Source organism: Belonocnema kinseyi, chromosome 9 (genome assembly GCF_010883055.1).
Source record: "Belonocnema kinseyi isolate 2016_QV_RU_SX_M_011 chromosome 9, B_treatae_v1, whole genome shotgun sequence".
NCBI classification, from domain to species: Eukaryota; Metazoa; Arthropoda; class Insecta; order Hymenoptera; family Cynipidae; genus Belonocnema; species Belonocnema kinseyi.
In genome coordinates, this window is record NC_046665.1 from 54,782,352 (window position 1) to 54,791,064 (window position 8,713).

Sequence of the window (8,713 nt, forward strand, 5' to 3'; positions counted from 1 at the left end):
TAAATCATTAGTGTAAATTTGCAAAGTGTCACAGTAAAAAGTGATTGGAAATACAATCTTTATTGATTCCAAAAACAAATTAAGCCTATTTTTCAAAAAGTACCCAAACTCTTAATTGGCTCATGAAAGTAGTTTTAATAATAAATCATGAAAATTTGATTATTATAATTAATCGGCAGGACGTTCCTAGTTAAATTTGTAAACAAAAACTGATCCTTTTCGTTGAAAAATAGCAAAATTTTGAATTTTTTATGAAAGTTCTTTAAATAATTAATAATTCTTGTAAATTTAACGAATAAATTAGGAAAGATTCATCGTAAAAATAATCGTAGTTAACTTCGTGAACAAATTGTGTTTATTAATTTAAAAATACCGTTACTCTCAATATGTTTATGAATATTGTTTGAATGATTAGTAATTATTATAAATTTATAAAGTATGGCGGGAAATGATCATCGAAAGACCTTTTTAGTTCATTCCATAAACAAATTATGCCTCTCACTGGAAAAATAGCCAAATTATAAATATGTTGACAAAAATTTTTTAAATAATTAATAACACAGCTACACAAAAAAAAGTGTGCGAATCTGGTAACAAGACACACATATTCCTATGGATTTTGTGGCGCTGAATTCAAATTCGGTATCAAAAATTACCCATCACGTCATGGTTGAGCCATAACCTCAAAAAATGACGAAAAATCATGCACTGAGGCAAATAAATTTCAAAATAATGCCAGTGATGCAAATTTTCACTTCAAAAACATGTGGACAACTGTGAAGGATCAACCCTTGCCTGACATCAACTTATTTAACATAACTTTACCCAACAGAACCTGACCTCACCTAACCTGAATTACCAGAAATTTATTGAACTACACGTAAAGCTCTGAAAGCATATTTTCCCAGTAGCAAATGTGTTCTACATCGAATGGGTCAACTCGAGCCTAACCTAGAAATAAATCTTACCTAGCCTAACCTAACCTAACCTCACGAAACACAATTAAACTGATTGTGTTGTCCCGTTGTGTTTGCGGTACCGTTTGAATCAGCTTGGGCTTAACCTGCAAAGAGGTCAAACCTATCCTAACCTAAAAAAACCTGAACTAACCTAACTTAACTTCACGTAACACAATTAAACTCATTGTGTTGTCCCGTTGTGTTTGCGGTACCGTTTCATAACCTAGCCGAATGAAATTCAACCACACGTGTAGCTATGTAAGCGTACGGTTCTCAGTCTTAAATGTGTGCTATATTTAATAGGTTAACCCTGATCTTAACCTAGAAATGAATCTAACTTAACAGAACCTAACGAAATTTTGCTTAACGCAACGCAACTTAACTTGAGTGTTCCCGTTGCAACACAATAAAATTCATTTCATTGTACTACAGGTGCTTAAAAATTTAGACGCACATTACTTATTTGAAGAAACTTAGAACTACAAGTAGAATTGACCCCATTTCAATTAACCTGACAATATTTGTATCAATTAAAATGTAGAACTATAACTTAAACATGCAAATGAATAAGAGTTTTATTCAAAAATTTTTTTCTCTGCTTTTCTTAAACTTGAGGGATATATTTATACTATCCTTCGTGTGTACATTTTATCTTGCTTTTTATCGTAATTAAATTGATTTATAAACCTACTTCAGTCTATTTTCTGCCTGCTATAACGTGTCCTTTTTTCTTCATTTGTAGAAAGAAAACCAAATTCTTGGTAAAATAGTAAAAGTAAAAAATTAACTCCTGGAAAAAAGGTCAAACTCTTATTTTTAAATTAAATTCTTTAAATAAATAATAGTTCTTGTAAATTTACAAAGTAAAATAGAAAAAAGTCATCCGATAGACATTCTTAGTTGATTTCGAAAACAAATTGACCCGTAGGATAAATGCCAAACTTTTAATTTTTTAACTAAAATTGTTTAAATAATTAAAAGTTCTTGTAAATTTTAAAAGCAGCATAAAAAGAGTCATTGTATAGACATTCTTACTTGACTTCATAACAAAATTGACTTGTAGAAAAAAGTGAAACTCTTATTTTCAAATTGAAATTCTTTAAATAAATAATAGTTCTTGTAAATTTACAAAGCAAAATAGAAAAGTCATTCGATAGACATTCTTAGTTGACTCCGTCAAAAAATTGACTTGTACCAAAACGGTTAAACTCTTAGTTTTTAAATTGAAATTTTTTAAATAAATAATAGTTCTTGTAAATTTTCATAGCAACATAGAAAAGAGTTATCATATAGACATTCTTACTTGAATCCGTAGAAAAATTGACTTCTATAAAAAAGGGCAAACTCCTAATTTTTAAATTAAAATTGTTTAAATAATTAACAGTTCTTGTAAATTTACAAAGCAATATAGAAAAGAGTCATCGGGTAGACACTCTTAGTTGGACTCCGCAAACAAACTGGCTCTTAGAAAAAAGGTCACTTTTAGTTTTTTAATTAAAATTGTTTGAATAAATAATAGTTTATGTAAATTTGCCTTGCCAAATAGAAAAGAGCCAGCGGGTAGACATTCTTAGTTAACTTCGTAAACAAATTTACTTGTAGAAAGAGGCAAACTCTTAATTTTTTAATTAAAATTATTTCAATAACACAGGCCGACAAATTTTAAAGCCAGAGACCAGACCTAACATTTCCGAAGGATTTTGATGCGCTGAATCCGAATGCGTTCTCAAAATTGCTCCTGTACGTCAGGGTTTTAAGATATCACCAAAATATTGTGATTTGAAATTTTTTATTTTAGCGTTTCAACCCATTAACGCTGAGGTGTTCAGATTTATACAACAAATTCTCTATTGCCTTAACTGAATGGGCAATCGTAAGTCTTTCCTTGATTGGCTGGGCAATCTGAAGTCTTGCCTCAATTGACTGGAAAATATTAAGTATTTCCTTGCTTAGCTGGACAATCCTAAGTCTTGCCTTAACCGGCTGGGCAATCGTACGTCTTGCCTTTATTCACTGGGAAATCCAAAGGTTTGCCATGATTGGCTGGGCAATCTAAAGTCTTGCCTTAATTGGCTGGAAAATATTAAGTACTTTCTTGCTTAGCTGGACAATCCCAAGTCCAGCCTTAAGTGGCTGGAAAATGTTGAGTCTTGCCTTAGTAGGCTGGAAAATCCTAAGTAAATTTACAATATTAAATGAATCATATTAGTAAATTTTTTTTAAGCCCTAACTGTTTTCCATATTCGCTCTTCTAGGAGTTATAACAAAAAACTGAGCCAATTGAAAAGGAACCCCCGAAAACCCCTCAGATAACATTTTCAAGGGACAATGGCATACCATCTTGGCGTTAATGGGTTAATACGCTAAATTGAAAAATTTAATTTAAGGTTAGCCCACTTTTAGTGGGGAATTCAATTATTTCACGAAATGTAAACGACTAAATTCGCTGCTCCCAGAGTCAGGTGGGTTATCATGCTTGTGGCTTGTTAGAGGTGGTTTCTATCCCTAGGAAACGGCTTCCGTACAAATGCAGAGACACGGGTTCCATATTTTGTATTGTTTTATCGATGTGCAAAGTATGGTTCCAAACGACTGTACGCTTTTTTGTTGGTATTTTGTGCGGGATCCTTTGTTCTTTTTTAAAGCCCTAAATTGTGGCCGCCCTATTGGATCTTCTAGGGGTTATAACAAAAAACTGACACCGGCAATAGAAAGGGCACACTCGAAAACCCCTGAGATAATATTTTGAAGAAAAAATATTGTACCGTCAGCAATGGAGAAATGCTTTATATAAATCTGAACACCTCAGCGTTAATGGGTTAAAACGCTAAAATAAAAAATTTCAAATTACAATATTTTGGTGAAAAATAAAGATATCCTAATAAATCCAATTAGGTTTGAAAGGAGAAGATTAATATTTTCAAATTCCATATTAGCTTTGCGGTAGACATTTTTCTTGTACAGTTACATAACCTCAAAAACTGCTAAAAACGCGTTTTTTGCACTTTTAGGTTAGGATATCTTGAAAACCTGACATACAGGACCAATTTTGAGTACGGATTCGGATTCAGTGTATTAAAATCCTTCGGAAATGTTTGGTCTGCTTTCTGGCTTTTGACTTTTGTCAAATTTTGTCGGCCTGTGTAATTATTAGTTCTTGTAGATTTACAAAGCAACATAGAAAAGATTCATGGGATAGACATTCTTAGTCTCAATTTTTAAATTAAAATTGTTCAAATAATTAATATTTCTTGTAAATCTACAAAGTAACATGATAAATTTAATGTATTCTTTAAAAAATAGCAATTTATGAAAATTGTTTAAACAATTACAATGTTTGAAGATTAAATAAATGTAAAAAAAAACATATATGAGCTCCACTTGAATTCGGCACGATCGCTAGGAATGTTTACATCGATTATGTAAACAGATCACTCGAATGTGCATTGATGCCTTAGAACTAGCTTTGAATTAAATGCAAGTCAAAATTGTACAATTCAAACTCCAGGTTCACGTCGGGTTCACCAGTATAGACTTTTTATGTACTTAAAATCTCCATAATGCACACAGGCCTATTACTGTAGGTTAGGGTGATCAGAATAAATACCACTTGGGTTAATAACAAGATAAAACAAGTGACAGAAATCAGGGGGGGGGGGGGCTTTTTTGTTTTACTGGCGACTGCTGGTGCCATTCTTCGACCCGTTGTTCTGAACGCTTGGATCGCACCTGGCCACGGGTCGAAGAAAGGGACCTTTGGCCGGCAGTAAAAAAACGGGTGTCCCTTGCTTTCTGTCACTTGTTTTCCAACAAAAAAATTTCTAAAAATATCGCGATTCTCACAAAAACATAAGGCTATCAAATCGTTTCGGGTGATTGAAAATAAATACAGAGCCTTTCCATTACAGTTTGAATCGCTTTAATATCTGTATTAGAACTGAACATAATATAGTTGCACATTTTTGTACTTTTAAGTAACAATTTTTATTATTTTTCAAATTTCTCAAATGCAACTGGTTCACAACAGTTTTCCTCGTATTCGTGAATTTTTTTCAAATTTGTCCCATCGCCCCTTGTATAAGAAATAATACTCTAAACATTTTTCAGTCTACTAAGCACATTAATTTTTTACATAAACATCTTCAAGCTCATTTACGTGGAACACATTCAGCTTTCATATGGCTGTTTTTGTTGCGCTAGCATTTTTTTGACCGAGTTGTGAAGCTTCAAAGGCAGATGCCTATAGTTTTCTCGCCAATAGTAGTCTACCCTTATAAATTTTGAGCCACTATACCCAAATCTGGCCTCAGCACTTCTCGTACACGTCTCAGTTTTCCCCTAGATGCAGAAAATGGGCAAACACCTAGAGATATTCTGGACGTTATTTTGATAATACCAGTATACGCGAAAATAGATAGATGTTATATTTTGAAGTGCCGCGACTTATAAAGACTTAATTTGTACGCAGAAATTCTTTAGTGTGCCTTCCGTTTTCCCTAGCTTGGGTGATTCTAGGAAAATTGAAGGTCTTTCTCATATTATATAGATTTGTACGGGGAAAAATAAAAAATATGCCATATCCTTTGCAGTCTTGCGTGCTAAATCTGAACATGAATCCCAAAATTTTCAAGTTTGTTCCATTTTCTCTCTGGATGCAAAATGTAGGGAAAAGCGTAGGGAATTTCTGGTTACACAGGCTCACCAAAAAGAAGTTGTCTGCACGGGACAAGTAACTGATTTTGCATGCAAACCTGTAAAGGATATTAGGTTTTTTGTTATTTTTTCCGTGTCAATCTATATAATCCGAGGAGGCCCTTCAATTTCCCTAGAATTACCCAAGCTAGGGGAAATAGAAAGCACACTAACAAATTCCGGTGTACAAATTAAGTATCTAAAAGTCGTTACACTTAAGATTATAATATCGATGTGCCAATTTTCGCCTATACTGGTATTATCAAAATAACGTGCAAGTTACCCCTAGGGTTTTCCTAATTTTCTACATCTAGGGGGAAACTGAGACGCGTTAGATCAATTCTCAGGCCAGATTTGAATTGAGTGGCTCAAAATCCATAAGTATAGCCTAGTCACTTGTCTCGTGCAGATAAATTTTTTGTATTGCCTGTGTGACGAGAAAATCCCTAGGTTTTCCCCTACTTTTTCCATCTAGGGAAAAACTGAGACTTGCAGGACAAGTTCTGAGGCCATATTTGGATTCAGGGGCTCAAAATCCATAAGGTTAGCCTAGTTACTTGCCTCGTGCATATAACTTTTTTTGTGGGTCTGTGTTATCTTCAAAAAACTAAAGTCGCCTTGAAACAGCCAGAATACAGAAATAAAATATTTACCATTATTGATTGTTGTAAAACGTAACCTCGCAAATCTCGCAATCAGCTGAGTTCGCTCCCTGTTCAACTTGAATGGTTATTCACAATAAAATGATGTCTTATACATCCATGAGAGAATTCGAGACCCTGATTGGCTGCGCGAATTACATGGTTCGGAATCGTTACGTCCAAACTCTGCTATCGAATTTCTCCCGTTAATACTCTGCACTGATTTGTCGAGGTATAGATCCGTTACCTGTCGTTGAATGGTTGAAACCATTAGCCGCGAAATATAGGTCAGGTTTGAAAAAATGATTCACTCGGTACACAGATTTTAGCTTGTAAATTAAACTTTAATGTTTATTATTATTTGTGCATATTTAATTGTTCATGGATAACATATTCTCTTATTTGATCTCTAGAATAAACGACAATGATCGTGTATTGCAGTTCGTGGTAGACGCGGCAGATTTGAAAAGCTTGATATTGAGAATCGGAAAACACTTTCATATGGCCGAACAATTTGGAGTCAGCACTTGACATTGTCCATCTTATTTGTTTCTATACAAATAAGAATTGTTTGTAACTAACAAACAATTCTTTTATTAGTTTTGTTCCTAACACACACACAAGTAAATTTAGCACTTAATATTAAAGCACATCCGAACACTAGTCGCGTAGTGCGCGAACGCGAAATCGATAGGTCGCAATGCCTTTGAATTTATCTAAATTCTTCTGAGTCCGTATAATCAAAAAATAACTAAAAAGTCTAAGAGTCGCATTTTCAAGGTTTTAAAGAGCACGCCGAAATGACAAGTATCCGCCAATTAACGTCTAATCATGTTAAAACTTGTAACTGTAACTGACTTTTCTGAGCTCTGCATCCATATTTATAATCTGGATTTGGGCGGGATTTATCCCTAATTTTAGCTTTTAACCAATCAAAATGCTGACGTCACTCACTTTCAGTGTCGAATAACCAATCATAAAGGAGGCCACTTTGCTGCTCCTACTTATTTCGGCAATTAAAGTGAGTGACAGTTCAAGGGTAATGGTTCCAAAGTCCAACTTTTATCACCGGAAAACGTCAATCTCTTTGAGTGAAGGTTTGTTGTTTTGTAAGTCCAAAGGTCCTCTTTTTATGGCGTCTGACTGGCGCCATGACCCATTAACGATTCTAAAAATAACCCAAGACCTCAAGTTCCTAACCTCAAAATCTACTTTGGACAGTGAACTGAGCAATAGCTTTGATGAAAGTCTTAATGTAGTTAAATTCGGATAGAACACTCACATACAGAATTATTGAACCGCAATAAACTTATAGTATTCTTAAAATTCGTGTAACAATAATAATTACTTAATATTTATTGATTCTATACATTCATAATCAATTTCGTTTTAAAGCCATTTGAATCTTCCCGCCAGAGAATTTACCAGTTCGGAGAGTATTCAGTAAAAGAGTCTCAGCGCCTTAGAGTTTTAGTTCATAAAACGTCGCATGCCGTTACAGAATCTACATTGGCTGTCAGCAGGGTTGTGCACGTAATAAACCTTTGGTAAATGACATGAGGTTTTTCACGTAATTTACGTGCGTATTACGACCTCAGTTTTGTACAATACGTAATATACGTTTTCAAGATGGCATCGACATGATCACATTTCGTTCCATAACTTTAAAATAGCGCCGGTAAAAGTATGCATGCTTGATATTTAAAGTGAATGAAAAAAAGTTATTATTCTACAACTTCGACCATGAATACAGGCGGTAGACCGCGGAATCCATGTTGGGAAGAATTATCCTTCCTTTAAAAAAAAAATGGTAAAATTGTTGCGTTTTGTCAGGGATGCGTATTATCGAATATGGCTAAAGAAAGGTTAAGAAACCAAAGGTGAATTTTCAAACCATCCCAACTGGAAATATCTTAAAAATAAAAAAACAAATCATTCATGGATTTTCGCTGATTTCAACACTTTTTTTTAGAAAAAAGCGCGTTGTAATTATGAGCGCATCAGAAGAAAACCTTATGCAATTAGATGAAAGCAGTCAAAATAATAATTGTAAAATGAGTGGTGTAAGTCTTGATATTCTTGGTGACATTTTTATGTCAAATGGAGTTCTCATAAACAACAATGTAAGTTGGTACACATAAGCATAATTCAAAAAAGTGAGGTTATATTATGCTCTTTCCGAGTCTACCACTTTTATTACGTTTTTTACAGGTTTTTTACGTATAATACGTCAGAAACCCCGAGTGACGCGTCACTGCACAACCCTGGCTGTCAGGCTCTCTTGTCGCATATGGATACGACGCAAGAGTGACAGCGCCAGTGTTGGGAATAGATTGTAATTCGCTTTCTAGTATTATATATAATAAACTTCAATTATCTTGTTTGAAAAATTCGATTCTTTGTTGGGAGGGTGAGTCGCGG